The following is a 13,717-nucleotide window of genomic DNA, read 5'->3' as shown; positions in this document are numbered from 1 at the left end:
TCTCGACGCTCCCCGGACTGCTGAGCCTTTTATAGGCCGCTGCCTCTCTCGACTCCCGCCTCTCTTTCGACGCTCCCCGGACTGCTGATCCTTTTATAGGCCGCTGCCTCTCTCAACTCATTCCAGAGAGCAGTCCAGTCTGCAAGAACACAACAGACTCCCCTCAAAAAACATCTTTTTAAACACAGTTTAGATGGAACCATATAGACTGAACTTTTTCAAAAATTTATGATAAATTTCCCTACCCAAGTGCTTGAGCAGCAACTTACATCAATTTTGCGAGTCAATTTTAATGTCACAATAAGCCTTTGTAATTTAACAAAACAAAAGGTATCTGCACTGCATTTGGATGGAAGTTCTTTATCTTCCCTGTCGAGTATCGTGGAAGATAACACATGATTCCAAATCATTCATTCCAAGCATTTTTTAAAAAAAAAACAAGTCTTAAGTTCAATTTTGTCACCATGCTGCGACATTTGAGATCCATCATTGCAGATAAGAAGTTAAAACTCTTGAACATTATTGGAACTTTTCTCCTTTGTTCCAGCAAAAGTTCAAGTTCGGTAACACCTTGAAGTTACTTCCATATTAAACAACCCCTCTTCGTAATCTTGCACCATCAGCAGCCCTGCTTAGATGAAAAAACAGAAACTCCATTGTTTCCTGCCATCCCAATGGGTTAATTCATCAATTCTGATCCCCTTTCTGTTACTGAGGTAAACATCCACTCACATTTTCTTAAAATTTTAAAAATGCACAAAATATTTACATTCAACTCTGCAAAAAGGTGTTGCTTTCTGAAGTCTGATCCTTGCCACTGGACCAAGACCTAGCTCGGTCAAGCCCGTGTGGTGGTTGGTGTACAACGGCCACCACATGTTAAAAAAAATCCACGCACAGGCATCTTCCACCCTTCAGGATGTAGCTCAGGACCTGGCATTTTAGGTCCTTCATTGGAACATCTGTGATCCTTTTTTGGCGTGGAAGCAAGTCATCCTTGTTTCGAGGGACTGCCTATGATATGATGACGGTGCAGAGAGTTATCTTCCTTTTTCGCAGTTTAAAAAGTTTGACAAACAAATAACAATGGTAACAACAATCTGTAAAGCAACACCACGCATACCAATAGCTTACACATTACAATGATTCTCTCATCATCATCATCATCATAGGCAGTCCCTCGGAATTGAGGAAGATTTGCTTCCACTCTTAGCATGAGTCCTTAGGTGACTGTACAGTCCAATACGAGAACCACAGTCTCTGTCACAGGTGGGGCAGACAGTGGTTGAAGGGAAGGGTGGGCGGGGAGTCTGGTTTGCTGCACGCTCTTTCCGCTGCCTGCGCTTGGTTTCTGCATGCTCTCGGCGACGAGACTTGAGGAGCTCTGCCCTCCCGGATGCACTTCCTCCACTTAGGGCGGTCTTTGGCCAGGGACTCACAGGTTGTTGGTGGGATGTCGCACTTTATTAGAGAGGCTTTGAGGGTGTCCTTGTAATGTTTCTGCTGCCCACCTTTGGCTCGCTGCCGTAGACGAGCACTTGCTTTGGGAGTCTCGTGTCTGGCATGCGAACTATGTGGCTTGCCCAGCAGTGCTGATCAAGTGTGGTCAGTGCTTCAATGCTGGAGATCTTGGCCTGGACGAGGACGCTAACCTTGGTCCCCTTGGTGGGGATTTGTAGGATCTTGCGGAGACATCGTTGGTTGTATTTCTCCAGCGACTTGAAGTGTCTACTATACATGGCCCACGTCGCTGAGCCATACAGGAGGGCAGGTATTACTGCCCTGTAGACCATGACCATGCCTTTGACTCGAGTGTTCTCGACTCCATCCCGCAGCATGCTACCCGCCACCACCTCAGTGAGACCCCAACACTGCACGAGGTAGGAAAAGCCATAAGACAGCTTAAAAACAAGCGCTACGGGAGCGGATGGAATCCCTGCTGATGCACTGAAATGACAGAGAGGCACTGCTGGCACGAATACATGACCTCATCTCTCTCATCTGGAGGGGGGAGAGCATGTGGGAGATCTCAGAGATGCAGTGATCGTGACCATCTTTAAAAAAGGGGACAAGTCCGACTGCGGCAACTACAGAGGAATCTCCCTGCAATTAGCCACTGGGAAAGTCATCGCTAGAATCCTCCTCAACCGTCTTCTCCTCGTGGCCGAGGAACTCTTCCTGGAGTCACAGAGTGAATGTTTCTCTACTCCACACATTATAGCAGACCCTCCCTTTTTTTCCCCTGGTCACACATTCTTGAAATTGGTCAGAATTTTTTTTATTTTTAAAATACCAAATATATGTGATTGCCTCATGTCCGGAACTAGAGTTTTTTTCCACACAATTTAAACCAACCAGAATTCCACCATGGTCATAATAAAAGTCTGGTTTTAACAGGTTAATTAATCACAATAACTCCAATTAATTCAAACCAATCTCAAACTAACCAGTGCCAGTTGAGAAAAACTCTACAGACACACTTAAAGCCAAATAAACATCCACATGCCTTTTTAAAAACAACTTTGAACATTCTCCCTGAAAACATCAAAGGTTTTTATACAGACAGGCTTACACAGACAACACATTTCATGACTTCTCAAACGTCCATAGCAGCAAATTCTACGTTTTATTTCACCTGGCACGAAAGCTGGAAGCTTAAGTGTCAGGTTCACATTCTTAGACTCATAGAAATGCTTTTCTATTTTTTTCATCTCTTAAACAAACGGTTTCCTGCCATAAACACAATGCTTCCCTTCCATGCTTTGCACTCCCTTTTGGATCCTGCAGGGTCCTTCTGCCCACCTTGTTTCACCTTTTCCTGCACCACCTTACTGTCAGCTTTCAAATTTCTAAAACTGCTTTTGCAGCTACTGAGGAGGATCTACTCAAGTTCACATCCCCCAACTCCGGGTTATGCCTCCAAAAAATCCGCCCAGCATCTATTAACATCCAGCGGACATCCGTGGAGTTAATGGGGCCTATATCCCAGCTCCAGGCCACCAATTTTTCCTCATCACAGTTATTGATCTGTCCCGGTGGTCCCGGTGCTTCGGGAGCCGACCGACCCTCACTATACCCACCATCGGGCTCCTTTCTCTCCTCATTCCAGACTATCCAAACTTCCCCTGGTGTCATAAGACAAGCCATACCCCTGGCTCCGGATAATGCTCTGGTCAACTTACTGATTTTTTCATTACAGGGCCCGTGATCGGCCTCTTCGATTTTGAGCTACCCTGTATGCCACCTTTATATCGTTTAACTGAACCTCAGCCTTGACAGCTCTCTCTGAGTTCCTATTTCCTTCCTCTCACTGAGCCTGACACTGTCTTCTACTTTCGGTGGCCTGAAATTGCAGGTACTCTATCGTGTTGTTAGCCATTTCTTCCTGTGCTTTTCTCTCCTGCCTTTCAATGCTCAAAGCTTCTGTCAGCCGGTTCACTACGGCCTCTCCTGCCCTACTTTCTGATTCCTGTTTCTCTTTTTCTAAATGCTTAACTTGCTCCATGAGCATCTGAATTTATTTCTGCATACGTATTAACCAAATCGCCTTTTCCTTCGATTTCTTACGTACGCTACTACCCGTCCAGTCTACCGCTTTCTCATACAGACAGTCAGAGTGTAACATTTCTAACACCCAATGCTCAGAAATGTTTATTTTTCCAAATACTTACGAGGATATCCTATCCTCCATCGTGGGTTTCTTGCCCTTAACCCTATCCATAATTATTGTTCTAAACCTTGACCGTCCTTGTTATTCACCATACTGACTATCCATAGTCCTGGTCCCTGACCAGTTCAAATATTGAATATCCTTAGTCCTGGTCCCAGACCAGTTCAAATGCTGACTTTCCTTAGTCCTGGTCCCAGACCAGTTCAAATGCTGACTTTCCTTAGTTCTGGCCAGTAGATTGGAAAACTGCAAATGTAACACCCCTATTTCAAAAAGGAGGCAGACAAAAAGCAGGAAACTATAGACCAGTTAGCCTAATATCTGTGGAAGATGTTGGAGTCCATTATTAAAGAAGCAGTAGCAGGATATTTGAAAAGAAAAATTCGGTCAGGCAGAGTCAGCATGATTTATGAAGGGGAAGTCATGTTTGACAAATTTGCTAGAATTCTTTGAGGATGTAACGAACAGGGTGGATAAAGGGGAACCAGTGGATGTGGTGTATTTGGACATCCAGAAGGCATTTGACAAGGTGCCACATAAAAGGTTACTGCACAAGATAAAAGTTCACAGGGTTGGGGGTAATATATTAGCATGGATAGAGGATTGGCTAACGAACAGAGAACAGAGTCGGGATAAATGGTTCATTCTTGGGTTGGCAACCAGTAACTAGTGGGGTGCCGCAGGGATCAGTGCTGGGACCCCAACTATTTACAATCTATATTAACGACTTGGAGGAAGGGACCGAGTGTAATGTAACCAAGTTTGCTGATGATACAAAGATGGGACGAAAAGCAATGTGTGAGGAGGACACAAAAAATCTGCAAAAGGACATAGACAGGCTAAGTGAGTGGGCAAAAATTTGGCACATGGAGTATAATGTTGGAAAGTGTGCGGTCATGCACTTTGGCAGAAAAAAATCAAAGAGCAAGTTATTATTTAAATGGAGAAAGATTGCAAAGTGCTGCAGTTCAGCGGGACCTAGGGGTACTTTGCATGAAACACAAAAGGATAGTATGCAGGTACAGCAAGTGATCAGGAAGGCCAATGGTATCTTGGCCTTTATTGCAAAGGGGATGGAGTATACAAGCAGGGAAGTCTTGCTACAGTTGTACAGGATATTGGTGAGGCCACACCTGGAATACTGTGTGCAGTTTTGGTTTCCATATTTATGAAAGGATATACTTGCTTTGGAGGTAGTTCAGAGAAGGCTCACAAGGTTGATTCCGGAGATGAGGGGGTTAACTTATGAGGAAATGTTGAGTAGGTTGGGCCTCTACTCATTGGAATTCAGAAGAATGAGAGGTGATCTTATTGAAGCGTATAAGATTGAGGGAGCTTGACAGGGTGGATGCAGAGAGGATGTTTCCACTGATAGGGGAGACTAGAACTAGAGGGCATGATCTTAGAATAAGGGGCCGCCCATTTAACACTGAGATGAGGAGACATTTCCTCTCAGAGGGTTGTGGATCTGTGGAACTTGCTGCTTCAGAGAGCTGTGGAAGCTGGGACATTGAATAAATTTAAGACAGAAATAGACAGTTTCTTAAACGATAAGAGAATAAGGGTTATGGAGAGCAGGCAGGAAAGTGGACCTGAGTCCATGATCGGAACAGCCATGATTGTATTAAATGGCGGAGCAGGCTCGAGGGGTCGTATGGCCTACTCCTGCTCCTATTTCATATGTTCTTATGTTCTTATGGTCCCTGACCAGTTCAAATGCTGACTTTCTTTCTTTCAATAATCCCAGTTTGTTGCCCAAAACTCACTGTAGGTTTGAAGACAGTTTACTCGGTGGGTATTTAGTCACTGCAGTCGCAATAATTTGGTGGGAGTTTGAGCATTGAAAGAAAGTCGTCGACAAATGTTATGTTTAAGCCAAATAAACTTTATTTCCCAAAGTAGAATTAAAGTACAAACAATATATAAAATAGCACATAAGCCTCACTACTTGTGCTCGTATTACCCGTTAACAGAGGTGATCAATCTCCGTCACTGGTATCCTGCTTTAAGCTCCCAGCTTAAGGTCCAGCTTCTCTCGAGAATGGTTCCTAGGTTCTTGCTGCCTTGGTGAGGTTCCCCCTCCTGGTTTATACTATTCTATAATCTGTCCCATCTCCTTTTGTTACACATTTGTCCTGGTGATTAGTTTATTCTAAACTTTATTTTCCATGATTAGTTTATAATTGTTACTGGCTATGCTAAGGAAGGATTAACTAAACTTCAGTTTCAATTGGTAATTCATTTCAATGTTCAAGGCACCTTAACATTACTCTCGGGTCTTCCCATCTTATGTTGCCATAGCCTGCATATTTATACAAGAGGGAATGAAAGAGTGGATTAAGAAAAGAAAAGTAAGAAAACAATTAGAAAGAACAAGCAGCAGAAGAAGACATTGCACCCAGTTGTGTTTGGGAACTGCTGTATTGGTGCTTGAATGAGTGAATGGCAAGGCACAAAATGTTCAAACATTCGTGATCTATGAACTATCAAACCAACAGCCCCCTCCATCATGATCAGAAACAATGGAACACCTAGTGGATATGCTATTGCACTGCTTCCATAGCCAGATGATAAAAAACCAACGTCCACCTAGTTCACCTCCTACCATCCTGGTAGTCATATGATAATGAAGTTGTTGACTAATCATAGCATTTAATCTCTATCAATTAGTCTACAGCAGATCCAGACATGACACGAGGAAAATCCCAGTGGTGGATAGCTTTGGGAACCATAGGTCCAAAAAAATTTTAATTCGAAATTTTAAAAATCGCCAATAACAATTTACCACATGCAAGAATGAGATTGCACACTTTAAATTGTTCCCTTTCTGTCCCAGAGCTTGATTGGCATTGCACTACAATTATCATATCATTAGAAGGGTACAAAGGTTCTCTACCAACCTGCCCCTGCCATACAGCAACATCAAGGTAACATCAGTCGTGAGTTAACTATGTCCTTTTCACACACACTATTGAGATGCTCTGTCTAACAGGTCTGATTTTTAAGGTGTGATTTTAACTGCCCAACCAGCGGAAACAGTGCAGGTGAGCTGGTAACATCACCAGGGAGACTCACCCGTTGACATCCCACACTCTTCCCACTGGTTACGAATGTAACTTTTCCTTTCTGTCTCTTTCTTTCCCTCTCTTTCTGTACCTGATTTGACAAATTCACCCTCCTTCTCTGTCGTTCCATTGTATCTTTCTCAAATCTCATTGGCTAATGACATAGACTGTTGGTCTCAGTGCTCACTGAGGCCCCAGATGCCTGGTTGCCCTTACCACACCGTTATCAGCTCCCACTTCCAGCAAGTTGCAAAATTTTTTCGAGCTGATGGGTGCAGGAAATACATAAGTCTAACTTATGGCGCATGCTAGTTAGATGCTCCACTCCAGCAAGATGTGGCCCAATATGTTAAGTTGCTCCTTTAATTTGGGTAACCCCAGAGTCGCATATATATTGGGCAGACACCAGTAGCAACTTTCCTTTCAATTTAGTCATTTGATTTAAGTTTAAAAAAAATAAAGGCTGCCTTTTAGGACTCACTGACCAAAAAAAATAAGCTGCTGAATGGAAATCATGAGGCAAAAGAAGATGTTTTTGTGTCTATCAGCCGTACCACATGCTCACTGATGGTATCAGTTTATGTAAATTAGTTTCAGATTTGAGGCAACACATTAGTTCTGTTGTGTGAGGGTTTACGTTCACAGCAGACAGCTTCATACTTTGTGACGCACAGTTGCATATATTCTCTGTTGTTTTGAAGAATGAGAGATGATCTAATTGAAATGTACAAAGTTCTTAGAGGGCTCGACAGGGTAGGCTGTTTCCCCTGGCTCAGGAGTCTAGAACTACGTAGGAAGAATTTGGATCGTTTGCGTCTCCCATTAGGTGCTAACGGGGCGCAAACGACTTTTTGCCCGGGCGTGGCACAGCAACTGAATTCCACGGGAGTTTAGTGGCAGCACTAACCATTAGAGCCCTGTTCCCGATGGTAGCGCCCCCGGGCCGCTGCGCCCGCAGTGATGACATCATCACCGTGCGCAGCGACCTGTTTTCACCCCGGAGCAAAAGGTCAGTAGCGCCCTGTGAGGTTGCCGTGTGCGATGCCCGAGACGGCTTCGCGGGACGCATAGCGGGCTTTCGGCGCCTTCTGTGCCAGGCTGCTGCCACGGCACCCCAATCCCTGGTGCTCTAGTGGTGGCCCCACCTCCCTCCTGCAGAGTCAGCAGCATGGCCATCACCTTTAACGGAAGGGGATGGCCTTGTGTTCCCGCCAGCGCCTCTCCGCGTAGCGCTGGAAAACTTGTGTTGGTTAGCACCCTAGACCCGCCCCCGAGCGGCAGTGGAACGCGAGAGTTTGCGCTTTATTTCCTCTCGGGGGCGCTAAGCCCAATTTAACTGGCGGGGCGTGACTTCTGCGCCTGGTGCAGGAAGTCCTGCCTCGTAGCTGTTTAGTCTCAGGATATGAGATCGGCCATTTAGGACTGAGATAAGGAGAAATTTCTTCACTCAGAGAGTTGTGATTCTTTAGAATTCTGTACCCCAGTGAGCTGTGGATGCTCAGTCAATGAATCTATTCAATGACAGTACTTGGCCTCAGCTATTTACAATCTATATCAATGACTTTGATGAAGGGACAATGCAATGTATCCAAGTCTGCTGATGATACAAAACTAGGTGGGAAAGTAAGCTGTGAGAAGGACACAAAGAGCCTGCAAAGGGAAATAGGCAGGTTAAGTGAGTGGGCAATAAGGTGGCAGATGGAGTATAATGTGGGGAAAGCTGAGGTTAGTCACATTATAGGAATAATAGAAAAACTGAATATTTTTTAAATGGTGAGAAACTACTAAGTGTTGGTGTTAAAGAGATTTAGGTGTCCTCGAACAGGAAACACAGAAAGTTAGCATGCGGGTACAGCAAACAATTAGGAAGGCAAATGGCATGTTGGCCTTGATTATAAGGGGTTTGGAGTACCTCGAGTAAGGAAGTCTTATTATAATTGTATAGGGTTAGGTCTCATCAAAATACTGTGCAGTTTTAGTCTCCGTATTTGAGCAGGACATATAGCCTTAGTGACGGTACAACAAAGGGTCACTAGATTGATCCCTAGGATGAGTGGGTTGTCCTATGAGAAGCAATTGAGTAGATTGGGTCTATACACTCTGGAGTTTAGAAGAATGAATTGTGGAACAGTTCTATCTCCAAACAAATAGAATAGTTTCATTTTGCAATTTAAATTTTCATCTGAGGTGTCACTAATTAGGTGAGCACTTTTTCTTTTACCTGTGCTTGAGGTATAGGTGAGGAGTGCAGATTTTTACATATGTAACGCCCATGCAGAAGGGGTTTGTGTGGTTTAAAGCAGGGTATTTCATGCTGGTTTCAGTTATCCCACCACAGATCTACTTCTGTATTGGAAGGTAATGGTGAGGCTGTATTGATGTGTAGATGGGATCATCATCATAGGCAGTCCCTCGAAATCAAGGAAGACTTGCTTCCGCTCCAAAAGTGAGTTCTCAGGTGACTGTATAGTCCAATACAGGAATTACAGTCTCTGTCACAGGTGGGACAGACAGTCGTTGAAGGAAAGGGTGGGTGGGGAGTCTGGTTTGCCGCACGCTCGTTCCGTTGCCTGCGCTTGTTTTCTGCATGCTCTCGGCGACGAGACTCGAGGTGCTCAGCGCCCTCCCGGATGCTCTTCCTCCACTTAGGGCGGTCTTTGGCCGGGGACACCCAGGTGTCGGAGGGAAGCTGCACTTTATCAAGGAGGCTTTAAGGGTGTCCTTGAAATGTTTCCTCTGCCCACCTGGCCAGCTGCTGTTGGGATGGATGAGTTCATTGTGGCTACTAATGATGTGAATATTTCTGTGCCCTACGATTGGCACTTTGGCAATTGCTTCAATTTCATTGGTCATTTAACTTCTGGATCTAATGATTTTTGACTGAAAGGTTAGCTGCTCTTTATCATGCTTTTTCTGGAAAGGTTCAGCGTGATTTCTAGAATGTTTAACATTTCAGTTATTCCTGTGGGCTGAGTTTTAATACAAGTTTGGCTTGAGTTACTGCTCTTTTGTATTTGTTTCAATGCAGACCATTTGAGGGTGTCTGAGCATCTGTCTTTGACGGCATGAGGCACGCATACCATGGCACCTTGGGGACCGCAAATAAAGTTTAAATTCTTTTTTGGAGTTCCTTTGCATAGATATCAAGTTTTTGAAGCAGCACTGATTTAAAATTTATTGACCAATGAGGGAGCAACACTGAGAACAGCCCTTCCCAAACCTCCAGGCTCACAAAACTCAAACAAGTTAAACTAGCAAATAAGTAATAAAGAGCAAATAGGACTGAGTTGCTTTGGCTGGGAGGGTCAGATTTCCAGGGCCCAAGGGGCTGCAGGTTGGACCTGTGACCACAGGTGGGACATCCCTGGAGTAACGTGTCTGTGTCTACCATTGGCTGTGCTTGTATACACGCTATATAATGCCACAAGCTGCCTTGTGCCATGTTTGGCTGTCTTTGATTTTATTTTGCTCATGTTTCTAGACACCAACATTTGGCTTCACGTTTGTTCATGTTTCCATGTTTCTGTGAATAATCACAGTAGGTTCAGGTTAAGCAGACCAATTGGCCCATTTATTTTCATCCTTCCAAAACACCCACATAATTCCAAATGCTGCTTAAGATTGCATTGAAGCTTTGGAGGGCTGATCAGTTCATCAGGTTCTAAAGACACATTTAGTGGCAATGCACACTTGAAACAGATACTTCTAATAGCAATCTGCTGGGAGCACTAGAAACATAGAAGCATAGAAATTTACAACGCAGAAGGAGACCACTTCGGTCCATTATGTCTGCGCCAGCCGACAAAGAGCCACACATTTCTCGGTCAGCATTATGTAACCCTGAAGGTTGCATATAAACCTATGAACAATGAACAATGGTGGAAAAGTAAAGAGCATCCGGCCCAACCAGTCCGCCCCACATAACTGCGACACCCCTTGCACCGAAACATTCTACACTCCACGGCAACCGGAGCAATGTGATCTCCTGGGAGAGGCAAAAAAAACAGATAAAAACCCAGGCCAATTGGGGAAAAAAAATCAGAGTAAATTCCTCTCCGACCCATCCAGGCAATCGAAACCAGTCCAGGAGATCACCCCGGCCATATTCGATTCCCTGCAGTACTACCTGAGCACCTTTCCTCAGATCTTCCATCTTGTTTGATATTTGCAGCCATGTCCTTTGGGTGCTGCACAGGGCACCCACCCTGTCAGCTCTCCTGGTTCACCCGACAAAGTAATGGGAGACAAACGGGAGAACGTCCATGTATGCAGTCCCGATTGTATGGTCTGTCAGAAATGTGTTCTTTTTCCCACGCAGTCTGCAGTAATGTCTGTGAATGCAGTACAAGAAGAAACAAAAACAAAATCTCAGAACAGTGGAGGTTCAAAGAGATTTAGGGGCCCATGTACATGAGATCACTAAAATGTAGTGGTCAGGTACATAAAGCCAATCAAAAAGGCTAATGAAATGTTTGCCTTTGTACCTAGAGGGCTGGAATATAAAAAATAAAGAATTGGATTTATATAGCGCCTTTCACGACCACCGGACGTCTCAAAGCGCTTTACTGCCAATTAAGTACTTTTGGAGTGTAGTCACTGTTTTAATGTGGGAAACGCGGCAGCCAATTTGCGCTCAGCAAGCTCCCACAAACAGCAATGTGATAATGACCAGATAATCTGTTTTTGTTCTATTGATTGAGGGATACTATTGGCCAGGACACCGGGGATAACTCCCCTGCATTTTTTCGAAATACTGCTATGGGATCCTTTACATCCACCTGACAGAGCAGGTGGAGCCTTGGGTTTAATGTCTCATCCAAAAGCTCTGGCGGTGCAGCACTCTCTCAGCACTGCACTGGAATATCAGCCTAGATTTATGCGCTCAAGTACCAGGAGTGGGACTTGAACTCGCAACCTTCTCACTCAGAGGTGAGGGTGCTACCCACTGAGCCACAGCTGTAGCCAAAACAAAATGGTTGCATTTCATTGCCAGCTCTTCAAATTAGATAAGAGCAGCTTCATTTCCATATAAAAGAAAGAAAGGAAGAACTTGCATTTATATAGCGCCTTTCACGACCTCAGGACAACTCAAAGCACTTTACTGCAAATGAAGTACTTCTGAAGTATAGTCACTGTTGTAATGTAGGAAACGTTGCAGCCAATTTGCATACAGAAATTTAATAATGAGCAGATAACGACCTGTTTTTTAGTGATGTTACTTGAGGGATAAATATTGGCCACGTCACCGGGGATAATTCCCCAGCTCTTTTACAGAATAGTGCCATGGGATATTTTACATCCACTTGAGAGAACAGACAGGGCCTCAGTTTAACGTCTCATCCGAAAGACATCACCTCCGACAGTGCAGCGCTCCCCCAGCACTGCATTAAAGTGTCAGCTTAGATTGTTGTACTCAAGTCTCTGGAGTGGGACTATGAACCCACAACCTTCCGATTCAGAAGCGAGAGTGCTACCCACTGGGCCACAGTTAAAGGGAGTAAGTTTTGCTGCAGCCCTGGTTAGGACACATCTGGAGTACTGTGTCCAGTTCTGGACACCACATCTTGGAGAGGATCTATTGGCCTTGGAAGGAGTGCAACGCAGAGTCACCAGAATGTTACCAGGGCTCCAAGGGTTAGATTATAAGGAGAGATTACATAAACTAGGCTGGTATTCCCTGGAATATAGACGGTTAAGGGGTGATTTGAGGTTTTTAGGATTTTGAAAGGAATTGATAGGGTAGATAGAGAGAAACTTTTTCCACTGGTGGGGGAGTCTAGAACAAGGGGATGTTGCCTTAAAATCCAGGTGGGCAGAGGAAATGTTTCAAGGACACCCTCAAAGCCTCCTTGATAAAGTACAACATCCCCACCAGCGCCTGGGAATCCCTGACCCAAGACCTCCCTACGTGGAGGAAGAGCATTCGAGAGGGATTGGGGGTAGTGTGCTGACGTGGATTGAGAACTGGTTGGCAGACAGGAAGCAAAGAGTAGGAGTAAATGGGTACTTTTCAGAATGGCAGGCAGTGACTAGTGGGGTACCGCAAGGTTCTGTGCTGGGGCCCCAGCTGTTTACATTGTACATTAATGATTTAGACGAGGGGATTAAATATAGTATATCCAAATTTGCGGATGACACTAAGTTGGGTGGCAGTGTGAGCTGCGAGGAGGATGCTATGAGGCTGCAGAGTGATTTGGATATGTTAGGTGAGTGGGCCAATGCATGGCAGATGAAGTATAATGTGGATAAATGTGAGGTTATCCACTTTGGTGGTAAAAACAGAGAGACAGACTATTATCTGAATGGTGACAGATTAGGAAAAGGGGAGGTGCAACGAGACCTGGATGTCATGGTACATCAGTCATTGAAGGTTGGCATGCAGGTACAGCAGGCGGTTAAGAAAGCAAATGGCATGTTGGCCTTTATAGCAAGGGGATTTGAGTACAGGGGCAGGGAGGTGTTACTATAGTTGTACAGGGCCTTGGTGAGGCCACACCTGGAGTATTGTGTACAGTTTTGGTCTCCTAACTTGAGGAAGGACATTCTTGCTATTGAGGGAGTGCAGCGAAGGTTCACCAGACTGATTCCCGGGATGGCGGGACTGACATATCAAGAAAGACTGGATCAACTGGGCTTGTATTCACTGGAGTTCAGAAGAATGAGAGGGGATCTCATTGAAATGTTTAAAATTCTGACGGGTTTAGACAGGTTAGATGCAGGAAGAATGTTCACAATGTTGGAGAAGTCCAGAACCAGGAGTCACAGTCTAAGGATAAGGGCTAAGCCATTTAGGACTGAGACGAGGATTAACTTTTTCACCCAGAGAGTGGTGAACCTGTGGAATTCTCTACCACAGAAAGTTGTTGAGGCCAATTCACTAAATATATTCAAAAAGGAGTTAGATGTAGTCCTTACTACTAGGGGGATCAAGGGGTATGGCGAGAAAGCAGGAATAGGGTACTGAAGTTGCATGTTCAGCCAT

This window comes from Pristiophorus japonicus, chromosome 15 (assembly GCF_044704955.1).
Source record: "Pristiophorus japonicus isolate sPriJap1 chromosome 15, sPriJap1.hap1, whole genome shotgun sequence".
Classification (NCBI taxonomy): Eukaryota; Metazoa; Chordata; class Chondrichthyes; family Pristiophoridae; genus Pristiophorus; species Pristiophorus japonicus.
The sequence above is the reverse complement of the archived record's forward strand: the minus strand, read 5'-3'. Positions refer to the sequence as shown.